Raw genomic sequence first — 21304 nt, forward strand, 5'->3', positions numbered from 1 at the left:
CTATATCAAAGATTTACACGCCACTCCATTTTTATTTGTGGCAGCGATGTCAGGGAGGACGTTTTACTGCCCGCGCTGCACTCGTTCCATTTGGCAGCACACGTTCCAATAATTCTGTATGAGTTATAGGGGTGTACAGACGAGGCAATCGTATCGCAAAACGGGGCGCAAACGCAGCGACAGTGATGTATACTTAATGATGACTGGTGTGTTATATTTCTTTGCCAAGAACAAGAGAATGACGCTCAGTGTGTGATTAAAAAAATCGTCTGCAAAATTAGCGGTATAAATTGATAGCTGAATTCGCAAGTGTACTATGTATTGCTGTATTTAGGGCGCTTTGTAAAAGCTTAAAAGGGTTTCTCCAGTTGAGGGAAGTTCATATTAAGGAAGGAAGAGTAAAAAGCTTTCGGAGTTTATAAAATATCATTGGGTGTACTGTATATGCGTCTTAATGGATAACCCCTTTCTTTGTAATGTAACTAAAATAAATTATTTACGTATTTTATAATGTGATTTATTAAAATAACAGAAGTAAATCTATTTCATTTATTCTGTTATTGGAAATACAACATACAATACAATACAATACAGTGCAATACAATACAATAAAGACCACCTTTGTGGTGTAAGGATTAGCATGCTTGTCTCTTACGCAGAGGGCCCGGGTTCGATTCCCGGTCGGGTTGAATTTCCTGGTTGAGGTTATTCAGGGCTTTCCCTCAACCGTAAGGCAAATTCCAGGAAATTCGAGCCACAACATCCACAATATCCCTGAATATCACCGGTCTCATTCATCACCGAAATCATATTCATAACAAATCAGTAATAAGTCTAGTTCACAACAATAGAACCAGTCTCAACAATAGTACACAGGCCTTCGGATTTCAACCAAAGATTAACTCGCGATATGACCAGAGATGTTAAAGCGAGTATAAATACAGCGAGAGAGAAAAAAAAACAAAATAATACAATACAATTTTTTTTCTTAATGTTACCTTCAAAATTAAATTTTCTCAAAATGTTTAATAAACAAATATTTATTGAAGGAATAGGTAAAATACCCTAGACTATGTTGTTGATGTAGGTCTTTGAAACATTCCAGTAAAAGAATCAAGCAGATATTTCATTAATTCTATATTTTATTATGTAAATGCTTCAAGGTTTTAAACTAATTATGCAAAATTGACAATATTTTTAAGGTAATTAGTATATATTTTAATATTCTGAATAATTTTTTATAAAGTGTAATGTGTGTATACTAAGCATGAAAAGTTTTGTTCATTTAGCTTTTATAGTAGCTGAAATATAAAAAAAATGAATTTCACTAAATTTTTGTAGACCAATGGTTTACCTCCCCCCCTTAGCTAAAACCAGTTCAAGGAATAAACTGACAGTAATTTCAATTCAATTGCGAGACATGCAGCAACCAATGAAATTAACCCTGGCATTTATATAATTTATAAAGAAAACAAGAAAAACCAACCCTTGAAATACAAGTTAAGAAATCTATTTCATTTTAATAAAGCGAAATAAATATTTAATTTTTATTATTACGTTAACATAATTTATAACGATCTTTTGTTAAATTTTTACGTTATTTATCACATGTTGGACTATAAGAATCAGGTAGATTGTATTCTGCAGAATTTAGTTATGTTTCAGAAATCAATATAATATTATTAGAGCCCGGACGAGAAGTTATGGCACCGGCGCAAAGGACGCATTTTAGTTCGTTTGCTTGGACTCGCCCTCACACTCAACTGGAGGGGTGTTGGGTTAGTTGGTTACTAGCATTCCGAGTGTTCAGATCGTCCTGCTACTACCGCTATTGCTAATACTGAAAACATTGTCCTTCTGAGCGCCCTCATTATGGCATTGTCTAAGGTGTGAAATCATAGAGTAGTTCATAGTCAAGGACATGAAATAGCATACAATGTATGGAAATTCATGTCAGAAGAGGCTGTAAACGGAATACCATTCCACTGAAAAGCGTGTGTGCAAGAGTACTGGCTGCCACTGGTATTTCAAAGCGAACCTTGGCAGGATCAGGAAAGAAGGGGAAAATATTGAGGCAGGAACAGCAGATTCTTTCTCCAGTCCGGAAAAATCACAGCCGAAGAAGAAGATTGTTGCAGCTGTAGACAGTTTTGATGAGGAAGTCCTAAGAAGTCTCACCTATAATTTCTACGCTACCCATAAGCAGAGGCCGACTCTGCAATCGCTTCTTCCAAGAATGGATATCAGTGTATGATTATGTGAAGAAAGTAGAGAACAATTACATTGAAAGTGAGCACGCGATGGACAGTATTTTGGAGAACATTACCATAAACTTAGGGACATCTGATTCCAGCACAGATCAGTCGTCTGATTCGGACGGAGAATAAGAATATAAAGATGGAATAGCGGGCGTAATTCCATTAGGTACCTTGGGACTCTTGAGTAGGAAAATGGTGATACTAAGATAAGACGAATGTTTTTTAGAAAGAGATGAAACGCATATGCCTGCCGCTCTGAGCTTGAGAACCGTAACCCTAACAACCCCCACTCCTCTACCCTGCTGGCCGGCAATTTAAAACTTAGCGCATGTTGGTGCCATAACATCTCGTCTCAGCTTCTACCACAGCCTATGTTCAATAAATTTATAAATTACCCAAACACCCTCCTTCAAGTTTGTACATCCCTTGCGAACGCCACAACATTACGTCTTAATACATCACTGCAGTTGGAACTGAAGCATAGGAAGACGGCGATATGCTGCCTTGTAGTGATGGGACGCTCATGAGCGAGTCGTTTCGAATGAACGACTCCCGCTCTGGAGCGGCTCTCCGCTCCCTCCGTACAAAAGAGCGAGTCGTTCATTGCATTTCGCTCCATACTCTTGGGAGAGCAAGGCAACTTCACCTCGCTCTCTTGCTTATGGCTCACTCCCAACGCACAGCGCTCCGCAGCTCCTTTACAGCTGTATACAATCCCTGATCACGATACCCAGCACGTCTGTCAATGTGGTCATGCGCAATGATGTTTAAATTACACTTCAATGCAGACACGTTTAAACGTTGTCTATTGTCATGTTTCTGTTCTCCTTATTGCTAAATAGATCATGTTTGTACATTAGCCGTTTTTATATACCATTGTACACTTTCATAATTGCTATTTATACTACTTTACTAACAGTAACGTCGCCAGGATCAGAGCAAGGGAGGTGCGGATGGGGTGCGAGCTGTAAAAATGTGGCACATAAAAATCCAGAATGTTCTTTCATCCACTTACGCGCATACTATACATCTGTTTATTATTATTATTATTATTATTATTATTATTATTATTATTATTATTATTATTATTATTATTATTATTATTATTCAATCCATTACGATACACTATGGGACGCAGTTTTTTCACATCCAAGAAATTGTTTGTTTGTTTTTGTTTTTCAAAATAATTTATGCCTAGTATTTTGTTAATAAGTTGCCCTTTGGAGTGCGGAAAGGGGTGCTCCGATTTTTATGGGGTGCTTGCGCACCCTTTCGCACCCCCCTAGCGACGTCCCTGTTTACCAACACTTTCAGAACTGTTTTTAATTGATCTGTTTATACTACATACCGATACTTCACGATTGTTACTGGTTCGTAAAATAGCGTAAGTAATGTAAATGGGCTCTCTCCCTCTGGGATAACATGGAAACTTACCTTACTGTACGTGTACAAGAAGCTTTTCTCCGCATTCACAGACCGATGCAAACCGATTCGAATGTCTATTGCAATGGTATCTATTGAGAAGCATGTGTATTATGTCATACAGTTAACAACCAGCTCTGCATTTATCGTAGAAGAGTCGGAGCGGTGCAGTGGTGAAGCGTGGGGTGAGTGATCACTAGGAGCGAGCTGGTTGAGAAAGAGGGAGGGCATGGAGGGCACTGTACCGCTCCGCTCTTTTGAACGAATCCTCAAAAGGAGCGGGAGTCAAAGAGCTAGCTCGCATCAATGAACGACTCCGACCCATCTCTACTGCCTTGTTTGTGTTCTTTGCACTACTCTCTGTACTACATGAACGAGTTCGGAGCATTGTAGGGGCGGGGGTTGAAAGCGGGCGTGGATCTAAAGACGCCCGAATGCAATGAGAGTACGATTTGGGTAAATTATGTCCAGGAGATTAAAATGATAACTAGAAATGTAAAACGTGTGCATAACCCAGACAAAATCATACATAAAATTAACAGTAAAGAAAGTGATTGAAGTTGTATAACGGATAACTATTAAGTAGGGTTGAATAAATAACGTTCTTTTTAGAAACAAACTGAGCCACTGTTACCACAGTCTTGTACAGGGACATCATTTTATTTTTACTAACATTTTTAATATTAACCTTGCTATACCTTTGGATCAACCCTGTTTGCTACCCCCTTCCACGACTGGAGTTCGGTGATAATGGCGTAATATACAAACAAATCACTTTACTAGGTATAGGAGGGAAGAAAAGTAGTTCATCCATTTACGTAAACTAGGAAATATCGCGCTTTTGAGTTTGATCATTTTCATTACGTTTTTCTTTAATCAAAATACAGTACAGTATTAACAATGAGTGTTTTTACTCACGAACTGAGCTGTCCATTCGGACGTATTCATTATGCAGTGTATATTATACTGTCTACAGCACATTAGCGTACAATATAGAGAATGAAGTTAAATTGAAAAATAATCATAATATGGATATTTAAACACATTTTTTTAAAATGGTGGCCTTTCATTTCGATACAAGCTTCAGTTCTAATGTGCATATTATCGTACTATAGACTATTGTACCTAATCCCAATTACCAATTTCATTCTTCGTACTAGTAACTCATGTTGAAATAATTCTGTACCTACTCTATAAAAGAGTACCTTACGTACTGTAAATTCAATCTTCACTTCCGCCCGATCCGAAAAGATCAAATTACTCAGACATACTGTCTATTGTCCATCGAAGTGGTTATGTCGTAGGGTCGTAGAAAGGGGGCAAATCACGTGACAGTTAATTACTTAACGAGGCACTTTTATTTAAGTTATTTTAAACAATTGTATAATATTACGTAGACGTCCAATTTCTAACAGAAATTAATGTTCTCAGAAAAGAGCTAAGACAGCCCAGCCACTACCTGGCGAATAAAAGCTGGTAGGGGAAACCGGGATACGACGTAGGCAAATGGACGACAGTGCCTGTGCGAAAATAAGATTCAATATTGAAAGCTCTTTCGTCACTGGAAAACGCGAACATATTTTTGGAACGTACTGTTTACTATGACCGTAAGGCTACTATGACTGTATATGCGGTCTTGGATCTGTGTGGAGGACGGTTGAGCTTCATTAGTATAAGGGGTGGGAGTGGAGTACATTCAAAAACTCAGGTACAATAAAAATTGAAGTAAAAATAAAATGATGTCCCTGTATATACGAAGCTTGAGTTGTTGAGGGTACCAGGAACAATAGACTGTGCCGATACTATTTCGCATTGTCTGTGATGAGGCGATAGTAGCGATCCTAGTGGTTAGCACTTATCTATGCCTGTATATTCCCTACGTATTAAGCTTCGTAACTGAATATACTATACTGTGATATTACAGTAAATCTAACGATAGGTACAGTCTTATAAAAAAAAGTTTTGTCGCACAAATACTAAGTTCAAAAAAGGAGACAGTGCGCATGATCAGAGGACGAGCGACCTGGTTCATAAGAGAAGGACTAGCTGAGGTAATAAAATTAGTTTTGTATCGTTGTATCTCTGATAATGCGCACTGAGTCCTTTCTGGGACTTATGAAGTATCTGTGCGACGAAACTTTTTTCTAAGACTGTACATATTATTCACAATAATACAGAAAATAGTGTATTGCGATACTGGGTTGGTAAGTGCTTTATAACAGAGGTGAGGGAAAGTTTGGAAAAAAAACGAGGCGGTTGTATTAATTTTGAACTGAACGTTTGTCATTTTGTTAATGGCAATGTGTAATTTTCTAGGTGACCGTGTTTTTTTATATTCTTTTGTTTTATTTGTACGACTGTCTCTTTTTATATGTATGCATTGTTCAAATAAATAAGAAGCTATTGCAATATACGAAATTGAATGACAGTCTTTATCCCATTATATTTAATAATTGTTCAAACTTCAGAGTTCTTGTTCTTTTTTAATTTACAAGTAACTTTATCTCAACTTTGTAGGGAATGTACTTACTGCACTGTTATGTCCAGCTTTTCTGTAGTAACCATTGAACGTGTTGTATCTTCAAGTTACATGGCATGCAACAATGGTGGTAAGTATGCAGAAAGAGCGTGATTGTGCGAAAAAAAAATATATATTTTCTTTGAAAAAACAAAATAAAGTTTATTAAAGTCATTAGTCTCTCGCATTTTATTCCTCCTGGTAATTTATTTTCTTCTGATTATACAGAATTACGTACATAAAAAACACCCCAAGGAGTAAAAGCACGTGATCGAGTACAGTTCAGTTACAATATCCAATACAAATAAAATAACAAGACGTAATGTGATGAAAAAGTGAACGTAATACAAAGATAGCAAATACGAGTGTAATACATACAACATGAAGCAGAAACAACACAAGGGTAAGAATGAAAGTACGATTTGTAAGGTATGAAATATAATATGAAAGAGTGAACAAAATATTACACAATGGATAATGAGTCAAGTACAGATAATAGATAATAGTAATATACATTACAAGAGCGGTATGTTCACGTTTTCATGTTCGAGGAAAAGATTGAAAAAGCGAAACGTAGTTGAGCTTTTTTAATTTCCGAGAACATGAAAACAAACATACCGCTCGTGTATTGTACATTATTTTGTGCGAAGATCGTTTATTACATACCTGAAAGACGAATTTCTAATTAGTTGCAATGAAATCTCCATCTTGGTTTCTGTTTAATGACGGCAACTTCGGAAAACCAAAATATCTTTCTTCAACATTGTTGCTATAAAATGTTTTCTGTGTTTAATATACTCCAGCAGGCCGTGATATACGTCTGTCTTTTTTTCCCCCAGTCTATAAATGCGAACTTAAAACAAACGGTAAGGTTATGTAATGATTTATTTTTTCATTTTAATATTTTAACAATATTATTTATATAACATATTGCAGTAATAACATCGGCATCTGGAATCTTGTTGATTTTTTCACGGCTTTCTTAATATTACTTGTATCAGGAATGCAATAAGTTTCGTGGAGTAGTAGACTTTATTTAATTTTTGCAAATATTTAAAAACAATAATTAACATTGCAATTTAGGTGAAATTGCAGTGGTAAGTTTCCAGTTTATAATTATTACTATGTTAAACGTCTCTAAAAATAATATGTTAAAAGCCTAAAGCAGTAAAATGAATGTCGCGCTTAAGCGGTAAGAAGAGGGAAATTGTTATGTGTGTTACGTTGGGAATACTGAATGTGGTATTTCACACTTACCGCGTATTGGTTCTGTGCGGAAAACAAGCAAATACGCACGATCTCCCACAAATAATAATTACACATGAAATACAAATGTATACTATGTATGTAGGTTTAACGAATTTATAATATAGATTAATAATTATACGTTTTAATCAGGTTGAGTATTTTTAACTATTTTATTGTTCAATAATATCAAATCCAGGTTTGACTTAATAAAGGTATTATACAATTATTGGGCTTTATTATTTAGCTGTGCCTTTCATCTGTTTCAGTATAGCATTTTACATAGCACAATAAAACCTGTCTATAAAAACAGTGAGGAAATAACTTAATCAGTGTCCCATGTTTAGAAAGTAGCAGACTTTGACATTTTGTAAAACAAGAGAACATCATTTACTGTTGCTAAGTCAAAGCCGGATGTTCTTTTGATTTACCAGTGCAAATTGTCAAAGCTTGCCAATTTCTAAACGTGGTCCACTGATTAAGTTATTCCTTTATTGTTTTCATACATAGGTTTCTTATGACAATGTTAAGTCTGCATGCTCTATACTCAGAAAAACACGCGGTAGTACAGTACATTATGGAGAGATAATAAAATGAAAACGGTTCATGTAAGTATATATAATATGTCTATAGTAAATAAGTCACAATTACTGATGAACAAACTGAAAAATGGAAGAGAAGAGGAGAGGAGAGGAGAGGAGAGGAGAGGAGAGGAGAGGAGAAGAGAAGAGAAGAGAAGAGAAGAGAAGAGAGAAGAGAGAGGAGAGAGGAGAGAGGAGAGAGGAGAGAGGAGAGAGGAGAGAGGAGAGAGGAGAGAGGAGAGAGGAGAGAGGAGAGAGGAGAGAGGAGAGAGGAGAGAGGAGAGAGGAGAGAGGAGAGAGGAGAGAGGAGAGAGGAGAGAGGAGAGAGGAGAGAGGAGAGAGGAGAGAGGAGAGAGGAGAGGGGAGAGAGGAGAGAGAAGAGGAGAGAAGAGAGAGAAGAGAGAGAAGAGAAGACAGAAGAGAAGGTAAGGGAAGGGAAGAGACAAAGTACAAGAGAAAGGAGAAAGAGAAACGTAGAGTTTGAGGAGTTATAAAGGCGAAAAAATGAATAGAGGAACAACGACGCAAGTGCAAAATTGAACGTTTTTCAGGAGAAGCAGAAAACAGAATCTTATTTGCACATAAATACATATATAAATGAATAATAAATATTTGAAAAAAATATTATGACAATCGGAATAAGCAAAACGTTATAAATTTTATTACTTTCAAATAATACTAGTCAGAAATATGTGTTTTTAGTATTCACCCCAATTTTGCAATTACGTCATTGTTTTTTCAGAACAGCACGGAAGAGAATATATAAAAAAATATAAAGGAGAAAAACTTAGAAAATTATGCAAGCTCTTATGGTTTCTTCTTTATTTAATATATAAATTAAAGTTATTTTGCATTTCCAAATTAGGTGAATTGTTAAGTTAGTAAAAAGTAAAACTCGATTCTCGACTTTTAGTTCGAGGATTCGTGGAATTGTACAAAGAACAGCATTCAAGATTTACTCAATTTGATAAACAATCATTAACCAGCTACACCAATAATAGATTTAATTTATAATCGAGTAATAAAATTGTATTTACAACAGAATATATTATTATTAACTTTATAATTATGATATCAGTCAATTCTACATCCTGCCACGTAGATGCATATGGGGGGTAGTACTTCATCTATAGAACAGCAGGGGGTTGGAAGCCTGTGTCTTACGACAGCGAGTCATTGCTAGTTGTTCCAGCGTCGAGAAGAAGAAGAAGAAACCTGCTACCTGCCTGGCCTGCTTTCCGTTTGTATTCACGTAGTTCGTAACACTGGGATTTCGTTCGAAATGCGTATTAACCTTTCAAGCTTTTAAGAAATATCAAAATTAAATTACTCTGATACAAACGAGAGGAATATCTAGTTTCAAATATTTGTTTGGTTATAAAAATGGAAAAAAACTAAAAATTTTTATTAGATACAAAGATAAAAGATAAATTTTGTGTTTTTTTTTTTTTTTTTAAGTAGTTTGAATGAGATTCGAAGATAAATTTTGTGCTTCTTTAAATATTCCGAATGCGATTCGTATGTGTTAGTTTCGTATGCTTTGTTCCGAACAAATATTTGTTACAGAAATGGAAACACAAAGATGAAAGATTTTTTTTTCGAATGCGATTCGTGTCAATTTCGTGTACTTTGTTCCGATCAAATATGTTAGAAAAATGTAAAAATTATACTTTCATTAAATACAAAGATAAAAGATAAATTTTGTGCTTTCTTAAATATTTCGAATGCGATTCGTATGCGTTAGTTTCGTGTACTTTGTTCCGATCAAATATGTTAAAAAAAAAAAAAAAAAATGGAAAAATGAACTTTCATTACACGAAGATAAAAGATATATTTTTTTTTAATAGATCTAATGAAATTCTTTGTATTAGTTTCGTATAATTTGTGACCCGATTAAATTAATGGATTTGTTTAGAGCGTTTCTCCAAAACAAAACTTTAAGTTACGAAACTCTAAGTTTGCCTACTTGACTAGACTTCCCGACTCTGCAGTGTAGAATCCAGTATCGAGGTACTGTAATATCGAATCTGATTGAGCGAAATGTGATTAAACTTTTACTTCTCGAACATTGTTTCATTTACTGTAAATTTCTTTTTCATTGGAATTACGTTCGAATATAAATCTTACTCGAATTGAAATGTACGCAAGACTTCCAGTTTCAAATATTTGTTAGAAAAATGGGTAATATTCCATTAGATACAAAGCTACAGATAAATTCCGTGCTTTAATACTTTCAATGCCATTAGTGAGTCTGTGCACTTCGTATGCGCACTTCGTGTTCACGTTAAATTAGTTGGCCTGTAAAACATTTCGCCCAACGCAAGTTACCGTATTCGACCTCTTAACCAGAGATTCTGTAGTGCACAATCGAATATCGAAATGAAACGTGATTAGGCGGAAGTTGATTGAAACTTTTCGAATCTTGTATTGGAAGTAGAAAATAAAGATGAAGTGTAATTTATAATGTCAGACATTGCGTATTTGTGTAATTTAATTAACTCTAGTTAAACGTATTTACTATAAACTCCAGGTTTTCAAATGGAATTGCTTTCGAATATCGAAATTAGCGTACTCAAATATAAAATATAAACGAGGCTTCTACTTTCAAGCATTTGTTAGAAAAATGTGAACAGCAATATTCAATTAGATAAAAAGCTGCAGATAATTCCGTGTTTTATTGAATAGTTTTAAAGAGCTTAGTGTCCATTTCGCGTACCGAACACTTTACATTACTGTCTGTACAGAATTTTTCCCAATATTAAAGCTCAGTACGCAACATAGTTACCCTATTCGACTCCTCCTAGCGAGTAGCGACTGCGCATTGTAGAATCCAGTACAAGTGCAACGAAACATGACTGAGGAGAAAAGACACTTTCCAAATAGTTTTCGTATTAGACTTACTTACAAATGGCTTTTAAGGAACCCGAAGGTTCATTGCCGCCCTCACATAAGCCCGCCAGCGGTCCCTATCCTGTGCAAGATTAATCCAGTCTATCATCATACCCCACCTCCCTCAAATCCATTTTAATATTATCTTCCCATCTACGTCTCGGCCTCCCTAAAGGTCTTTTTCCCTCCGGTCTCCCAACTAACACTCTATATGCATTTCTGGATTCGCCCATACGTGCTACATGCCCTGCCCATCTCAAACGTCTCGATTTTATGTTCCTAATTATGTCAGGTGAAGAATACAATGCGTGCAGTTCTGTGTTGTGTAACTTTCTCCATTCTCCTGTAACTTCATCCCGCTTAGCCCCAAATATTTTCCTTAGCACCTTATTCTCAAACACCCTGAACCTATGTTCCTCTCTCAGAGTGAGAGTCCAAGTTTCACAACCATACAAAACAACCGGTAATATAACTGTTTTATAAATTCTAACTTTCAGATTTTTGGACAGCAGACTGGATGATAAGAGCTTCTCAACCGAATAATAACACGCATTTCCCATATTTATTCTGAGTTTAATTTCCTCCCGAGTGTCATTTATATTTGTTACTGTTGCTCCAAGATATTTGAATTTTTCCACCTCTTCGAAGGATAAATCTCCAATTTTTATATTTCCATTTCGTACAATATTCTGGTCACGAGACATAATCATATACTTTGTCTTTTCGGGATTTACTTCCAAACCTATCTCTTTACTTGCTTCCAATAAAATTCCCGTGTTTTCCCTAATCGTTTGTGGATTTTTTCCTAACATATTCAAGTCATCCGCATAGACAAGCAGCTGATGTAACCCGTTCAATTCCAAACCCTGCCTGTTATCCTGAACTTTCCTAATGGCATATTCTAGAGCGAAGTTAAAAAGTAAAGGTGATAGTGCATCTCCCTGCTTTAGCCCGCAGTGAATTGGAAAAGCATCAGATAGAAACTGACCTATACGGACTCTGCTGTATGTTTCACTGAGACACATTTTAATTAATCGAACTAGTTTCTTGGGAATACCAAATTCAATAAGAATATCATATAAGTTTTCGTATTAGAAGTAAAAAAAAATTGAAAGATAACATAGACAGATATTACTGTATGTTACGTACAATTAACTATTGTGTAATAGAATTTACGTTGTGATGTTTGATGTTTGCCTAAATCGGTTTATGAATTGTTCAAATTATAAAGTTAATGTAAAGTTACCGCAAATGAATATCTACAGCGTATACCAGGTAACAAATAGTGCGTTAAAATTGGACTTAATCACCGTCAAACCTGAAAGGGTTAAGCACAAATATTTACTGAAACCATTCGTTTTACATCTAATTTTTAATCTGTTGTAAACTCTCGATAGAAATCTGAAGCTGTGGTTTTCTGTAGTCTGAGATTTCTCGTAAGGTCTTACAAATTCGGAAATCTAGATAGTGCCTTCCAATTCTTAGGCTTTCGCGGGACTGATTAAAACTAGGCTTTTGGGTATTTGTTCTGAAATCTGACATGTCTATTACGTTTACAATATTATACTCTAAAATAGGCCTGTTATGACATGAAAGTATAATGCCCAGTTCTTTATCAATTACCTACAGGAATGTATAATATGTAACATAAGCGCGCATTTTGTTGAAACAAAATTCATATTGGAATTATATTTCATTATTTTTTATTTTTTATTCGGTATTCGCAAGAAACTAGTTCGATTAATTAAAATGTATCTCGGTGAAACATACAGCAGAGTCAGTATAGGTCAATTTGTCTGATACTTTTCCAATTCACTGCGGGCTAAAGCAAGAAGATGCACTATCACATTTATTTTTTTTAACTTTTCTCTAGAGTATGCCATTAGGAAAGTCCAGGATAACAGAGAGGGTTTGGAATTGAACGGGTTAAATCAGCTGCTTGTCTATGCGGATGACGTGAATGTTAGGAGAAAATCCACAAACGATTAGGGAAAACACGGAAATTTTATTTGAAGAAAGTAAAGACATAGGTTTAGAGATAAATGTCGAAAAGACGTGTGATTCTCGTGACCAGAATATAGTACGAAATGGAAATATAAAAATAGGAAAGTTAGCTTTTATCAAATACCGGTACCTTGGAGTCGCAATAACAAATATAAATGACACTCGAGAGGAAATTAAACGCAGAATATGGGAAATGTCTGTTATTATTCGGTTGAAGCTTTTATCGTCTCTTCTTAAAAGCTGGAAGTTAAAATTTATAAAATTTGTATTACCGGTTCTATACTATGGTTGTGAAACTTGGAATCACTTCGAGAGAGGAACAGAGGTTAAGTGTGTTCGAGAATGTGCTTAGGAAAATATTTGGGGCTAAGAGGGATGAAGTTACAGGAGAATGGAGAAAGTTACACAACGCAGAACTGCACGCGTTGTATTCTTCACCTGACATAATTAGGAACATTAAATCCAAACGTTTGAGATGGGCAGGGCATGTAGCACGTATAGGTGAATCCAGAAATGCATGTAGTGTTAGTTGGGAGGCCAGAGGAGAAGAAGCCTTTGGTAAGGCCGAGACGTAGATGAAAGGATATTAAAATGGATTTGAGGGAGGTGGGATATGATAGAATGGATTAATCTTGCTTAGGATAGGGACTGATGATTGACTTGATGGCGGAAATGAACCTCCGGTTTTCTTAAAAGCCATTTGTATGTAAATAAAGTCTTTATCCACTTAGCAGACGATGAATGTGGCTCAATTAATATTGATAACTTTCTTCTCCGTTATTTTAACGGTAAGTTTTATTTCCTCAATTTTAAATTTTGAATCTGAATTATCGAAAGATATCCGGTATCGCGAGAGGGAGAAATCAGTTTTCCGCTGGTTAAATATTTTTCACGTTGTAGCTCCTAAGATAGTTGATCAGTCGTGCTGTAATTTTGATTGATAGGTGAATGTCTGAGGAAAACGTATAAAAAAAAATTGAAATTAAAATCTCGTTTTGGAAGCTGAGGAAAAAAAAAAGTAACTCAGAAGTGATCTGTTCAAAATAGACATTTACACCAAGTTGGTAAGCGTCAATTTTTTTTTGTTTTTCGCGTTAGATGGGGGTCAGAGTGAGAGTTGTTGGAAAAAAAATGGAAATTACTTTTAAATTTTTGCTACTCAAAATCTTTACTGGTTTCAGAGTTACGGCGAGTTGAACGACCGTTTTCGCTTCGTCGAAGGACTGGAGTCTATCTTTTTCTGCTAAAAGAGGAAGAACGTTGGAATATTTAAAAAATCGTGAACTCACAATATTAATTGTGCATCTGCATAAAACATAACCTTCTGTCTCTTATCACTACCACTACTGAACGATGAGGTGTAACAAATATTCTTTCAAATGAACTAGAAATTATCTCCTTTTTGTGCAAATATAAATGCAGTGGAAGAATGTGTCTGCTTGCCCATGTGTTTTTGAAGATCATATGCAGGAGCTTTGCGGCGGAAAATACTCATAGCATATTGAAATTTCATTTTCACTTAATTACTTTATTTCATTACCTACTCAGTAGACATTGAATATAGCATTAATAGGCCTAATTAAAATTTGATGAAAATTCTTCTTTCCCCTAGTTTTAACCATTATAAAGGTGTTTTAGTTGGATATTTTCTCACGCACTTCGATTTTCAAATGAGAATTTTCCAACCCTCTAGCAGTTAACGAATAAAGTCAAACTTAAATTCGGGTTTGGAAGAGTTACCTTAGACAAAAGTTCAAAATAGACTGGTATTGCTTTAAACTAAGTTAATGGAAAATAAATGCCTCGCGTTAGGGAATGTTGCGTAGTCAATTTTGTCCTTCATTTACTAGAACGAAATTTAACGCATTATATTACAAAAGTTGAATAAACATGTTTCAAATACAAAGATTTGTGGACTATTCCATTATTTCTCTATTTGGCAACTTACTCTCAAGTGAATTTATGGTGTTACTAACATGCTAACTTCTTTGCGCATGCGCGTCTTCTGTACTTCTTGCATGGCCGGCAATTTCTTTGTAACATTACTAACATATGCCATGCAATTCATTTGAGAGAATGCAAACAAATTCTTTTTGAAGTAGACATATTCATGCATAAAGTTGGCAAAGAATTTTTGCTACACCAGCAGTAGATTCAATTTTAAAAAAAAGAAAATTGTTCCAAGCTGATGTGTGTATGAAATCTTACTTGAAACACATTATTCAATACTAAAGATTTTGGCCATTCAGTATTAAAATTTTCTTCATTCGAAATGCAGAAAATTCATTCTTCGTTCATATTGACTAATGAACCACATTTGTCATTTGTTTATAATATTAGCAAGGTTTCCTGCCGTTTTTGCTATGTCAACAATAAAATCAGATGATTGTTTAGTCTCATTCCTGTGTAAATATCGATGTATTGTTCCATACACAACTTCCCTTGCTAAATTCATTTTTTAAAGACAAGTTTGAAACGACCATAATCGGTAAATATGAAAATAAAGTAACCGTAATAATTCATTTTATACCCTATTGAAATAATTACGAAATTCGTTTCTCAGTGCTTTCATGAGAGAATTTAATTTTTTAACAAAGCATTTAATTTAGGCCTTTTGCCTCTTTTTAAAAAAAGTTGTTTCATATTTTTCAGACACTAAAATTACCGAAAAATGTTGAGACTGTTTAAATTGCTAAAATTTCATGAAATACTCGTATTAACATTAAATTAAAAAATTGGCTAAAAAATGACAATTCTTAAAAAATACAAAATAACTTAATTTTCACGAACTTAGAACAATTAGATCTATATCTGTGTACGTGCTATGAAAGACATATTTAAAGCCAAAACAAAACAAACCTAACCTGTCGCTGATCCTCGAGCTTACAAAATTCTACTGCATTTATCTATGCAAAAATGTGTAGCTGTCTAAAAAAAGTGGCCGCACTCATGAACAGCGAATATTTTCTAAGGCCGCTTCGGATCACGGTGATACACGATGCAATGCACTTGTAGAAACAGTTTCGGAACTATGGAATTATTCGATATCTGCGTCACGTAGAGCAGCGGTAGAGTGCCCGCTTAATGATTCGAAGGTTGAGTTCGAGTCTTATTTTATCGTTTGTTAGGGATATAAATATTGGTTATAATTTGTATTATTCTTTAGCAATACTTACTTACTTACTTACAAATGGCTTTTAAGGAACCCGAAGGTTCATTGCCGCCCTCACATAAGCCCGCCAGCGGTCCCTATCCTGTGCAAGATTAATCCAGTCTCTATCATCATATCCCACCTCCCTCAAATCCATTTTAATATTATCCTCCCATCTACGTCTCGGCCTCCCTAAAGGTCTTATCACTTACATGTATTTTATCTTTTTAATGATATAAATGTTATATTATCGTTCTTTAGCGTTATAAATATTTTATTTTTTCATCGTTAGCGATATAAGTAATATTCATGTTATTTCGTTAGCGATATAAATAATAGTTATTTGCATTCTGTTATCGGTCTTTAGCTATATAAGTAATATTCATGTTATTTTATTTCGTTAGCGATATAAATAATAGTTATTTGCATTCTGTTACCGTTCTTTAGCTATGTAAGTAATATTCATGTTATTTTATTTCGTTAGCGATATAAATAATAGTTATTTGCATTCTGTTACCGTTCTTTAGCTATGTAAGTAATATTCATGTTATTTTATTTCGTTAGCGATATAAATAATAGTTATTTGCATTCTGTTACTGTTCTTTAGCTATGTAAGTAATATTCATGTTATTTTATTTCGTTAGCGATATAAATAATAGTTATTTGCATTCTGTTATCGTTCTTTAGCTATATAAGTAATATTCATGTCATTTTATTTCGTTAGCGATATAAATAATAGTTATTTGCATTCTGTTATCGTTCTTTAGCTATATAAGTAATATTCATGTTATTTTATTTCGTTAGCGATATAAATAATAGTTATTTGCATTCTGTTACCGTTCTTTAGCTATATAAGTAATATTCATGTTATTTTATTTCGTTAGCGATATAAATAATAGTTATTTGCATTCTGTTACCGTTCTTTAGCTATATAAGTAATATTCATGTTATTTTATTTCGTTAGCGATATAAATAATAGTTATTTGCATTCTGTTACCGTTCTTTAGCTATATAAGTAATATTCATGTTATTTTATTTCGTTAGCGATATAAATAATAGTTATTTGCATTCTGTTATCGTTCTTTAGCTATATAAGTAATATTCATGTCATTTTATTTCGTTAGCGATATAAATAATAGTTATTTGCATTCTGTTATCGTTCTTTAGCTATATAAGTAATATTCATGTTATTTTATTTCGTTAGCGATATAAATAATAGTTATTTGCATTCTGTTATCGTTCTTTAGCTATATAAGTAATATACATTTAATGTTGTATTTGCAACAGTAGTTACGTAATACTAGTGTTAGTTTTTAATACCATTCTGTAACAAAAAAATGAAAAGGAGTGACGAGGATTTGAACATGAGACATTATCAAAATTCCAACGTTCTTCCGACTGATCTACGAGGGTACAAGTAAGGAAGCATATGCGAAAAAATTGGCCCAATTTCTTGGCCGATCTTAATGAAAAATAATAATTATTAATCATTTTAGGTTGTTTTGTCTGTAGGCTTCATCCATTTGTTTTATTCGTATTTGTTGATAGGCGTTATTCATTTACTTACCGCAGGTGTGCTTAACTGCTTACTTGTGTTTAACTTACAAGGTCTACCAGGAACATCGATAAAGTCGTTAAAAACCACGATCGACCAAAAATGCAGTATTAAGACTTGAAGTGCAAATAGCAAATTTCTATTTAAGTAAAACGGGCAAAATAATTATTTTGACGTATAGAATTTGGTAATGAAATTACAGAAATATAATTGTGTATTTTCAGATAACTGTCTGTTAACACATTTAATAAATGGACATGTTATTCGAATTAATATCGAAAATTCATAAGGGAAATTTCTAAGTTCTACAGAAAATTGTTGTCCGTAATATTTTAGAAGGCGGGCACTTCGCACAGCTGTTAGTAGCAGAAAAAATTGATTCGATAGACTCTCTGACTCTTTCCATTCTGAACAGAGGGAAAAAATATTTTGGGGAAATACGAAGTATGCATAGGTCAAATGTAAATGATCGGGACGAAATTCAAATACAAACTAAGCCCACTTTCTGAAGTCGAAATTGCGATAGAAAAGCTGAAAAAGTAAGTCTTCAAGTATCCATAAAATTCCAGCAGAATTAGCCTAATACAAGAGAGTGGAAGCGTAATATTTCGTGAAATTTATAAGCTTATATTTGCTAATTGGGAAAAAGAAATTGTACAGAACAATGGAAGGAGTCCATAATTGTACCTATAAGCTATTTAAAAAGTGGGAAAAGACCAACCAGTAACTTGTTATCACTTGTTGACGTCGTACAAAATTTTTTCCAATATTCTTTTAAGAAGATTAACTCCATATGTAAATGAAATTATTGGGATCAATGTGGTTTTAGGCGTAATAGACTATTGATATAATAATAGGTAGAAAAGCGCAAAATATGCATATTTTGTGTGTTCGTTCCATGGATGCTTATTCACTACAGAAACTCGTTAGTGATTCGATTCTTAGTCTGCATGAGAGGGCGTGGTATCTTTCACAGGCACCTTCGCACAATTTACACTGGGCTCATGGTAGCCTGTCGTTTTGCAGATCTTGAAATGAAAACTATGCACTGCGAAGCGTGTGATGGTGTGTCTCAGTTCGTAGTACGGTCTCTTCCTCTCGTCGGACAGCATGGCCTCTGTTGTATAGAAGTCGCTCCATATTTGTGACCTCTTCGTTCGGAGTTCCTGTAGGAGATTCTCGTACTGGGCAGTGGACGGGAGCAGTAGTTGGTGTCTCAAATCTTCGATATAGAAGGGTTCCCTTGACATTTCGTAGCATAGTCGTGATGGAGCATATTTTGATATGGATAGGGCTCTTTTAATAAATGTTGCCTTCACTCGTCCTATGAGTTTTAAATTGCTCTTTGTAAGGTTCTCCCATATGATGTTCAGACCATATTGCAATATAGGGCTGATTTTGACTTTGAATAATGTCATGGCTGTCTCTAGCGATAATTTGCTTACATGCTGTACTTCATGCATAGCTTTTATAGCATGTATGGTTCTTTCATTTACATGTTGTGTATACGTATCCCCATGCGTCTGGAGGGTGATTCCTAAGTACTTGAATTGGGTTACATTTTGTAGTTCCCTGTGCTCCAGACGGAATGTATCTTCAGCTGCTATTCTTCCTCCTCGACGGAAGATCATGGATACGGTTTTGAATAGACTATTGATCAGATGTTATATTAAACAGATGTTGGAGAAGAAATGGGAGTATAAGGGTACAGTATATCAGTTATTTATTGATTTGAAAAAGACATATAACTCTGTTAAGAGATTTTTATAATATTCTTATTGAGTTTCATTCCAAAGAAGCTAATTCGATTAATTAAAATGTCTCTGTGAAACTTACAGCAGTCCGTATAGGCTAGTCTCTGTCGGATGTTTTCCAATTCACTGCGGGCTAGTGCATCTCCTCGCTTTATCACCTTTACCTTTTAAATTCGCTCTAGAATATGCCATTAGTAAAGTTCAGGAAAACAGGGTTTGGAATTGAATGGGATACATCAGCCTTCTTGTCTATGCGGATGACGTGAATGTTATGATTTGAGAAAATGCACTTGAAGCAAGTAAAGCGATAGGTTTGGAAGTAATTCCCGAAAAGACAAAGTATATGACTGTCTCCTGACCAGAACACAGTACGAAATGGAAATATAAAATTTCGAAATTTATCCTTTGAAAAGGTGAAAAATTTAAGTACCTTGGAGAAATGGTAACTAATATAAATGACACTCGAGAGGAAATTAAATGCAGAATAAATATGGGAAATGCCTGTTTATTATTTGGTTAAGGTTTTCATCCAGTCTGCTCTAAAAAAAAAACAACAAAAACAAGCTTGATTTGCATAATACACGTCACTGTTCGTTAACAGAAAACCACAATTTAAGTCACAGAGTTAGTGTGCACTCAACGTTGGTTGCTTGACTGTTGTCAGCCCACTGTGAGGTTTGTGGATATAGAGGGAAAAATTGGATCGGTGTCTGGTAGAGTTCATGGGTAGCTCAGTTGGTAGAGCGTTGGTACGTTAAACCAAAGGTCCCGGGTTCGATACCCGGCCCCGGAACAATTTCTCCCTCGAAATGATTAAAAAACAAACAAACTTAGAATTTATAAAAGTTACATTACCGGTTTTGATTGTGAAACTTGGACTCTCGGAGAGTAACAGAGGTTAAGGTTATTAGAGAATAAAGTGCTTAGGAAAATATTTGGGGCTAAGAGGTATGAAGTTACAGGACAATGTAGAAAGTTACACAACGCAGAACTGCACGCATTGTATTCTTCACCTGACATAATTAGGAACACTAAATCTAGAAGTTCGAGATGGGCAGGGCATGTAGTACGTATGGGCGAATCCAGAAATGCATAGTGTTTTGGAAGCCGGAGGGAAAAAAAACCTTCGGGGAGCCGATACGTAGATGGGAGGATATTAAAATTGATTTGAGAGAGGTGAGATATGATAGAGAATGGATTAATCTTGTCAGGATAGGGACGGGTGGAGACTTACGTGAGGGCGGCAATGAACCTCCGGGTCCTGTAAAAGCCATTTAAGAAAAACCCTGCACTTTCAACCACAGCTTCATGTTTAAAGTGCCACTACATCTGTTTTTAGTACAGTTTTGTATCTGAGAAAAACTCTGAATTATCTAGTTTAGCAAGTCGTGGTCTTCCACGTCATATTAGTCTACAAATCAATTGTTTAAAAGCCAATTAACCGTTATTGCATAAACTTTTATAATTAGATCGAATTTTTTTTAGAGATTTGTTCGGAATTAAACGATATATCAATATTAAAATTAGATTTTAATCACTTTAAAATATTTCACCCTGAATTCATTGAATTCATAGTGATTCTGAAATTGTACGCATTACAGATTACAATTTACAGCCATGCTGTTTGTTGATTGTCTTCAACGTCCTATATTTTCTGAAAGGAGTCGTTAGAAAACGGAAATTATTTCAAAATATATTCAAATTTCATACTAAAATATTTATAGGCCTGCTTCTAGTATAATGAAAATGTCGAATTAAAATTTTGTGTTGCAGGTTACATAAAAATGGTTTGTTTAAGCAGAAAATTAATCTACACACACACACACACACACACACACACACACACACACACACACACACACACACACACACACACACTACGGTTAAAAATTGTTCATATTTCACGACCTTAAAATGGAGAATACAG

Source organism: Periplaneta americana, chromosome 17 (genome assembly GCF_040183065.1).
Source record: "Periplaneta americana isolate PAMFEO1 chromosome 17, P.americana_PAMFEO1_priV1, whole genome shotgun sequence".
Classification (NCBI taxonomy): Eukaryota; Metazoa; Arthropoda; class Insecta; order Blattodea; family Blattidae; genus Periplaneta; species Periplaneta americana.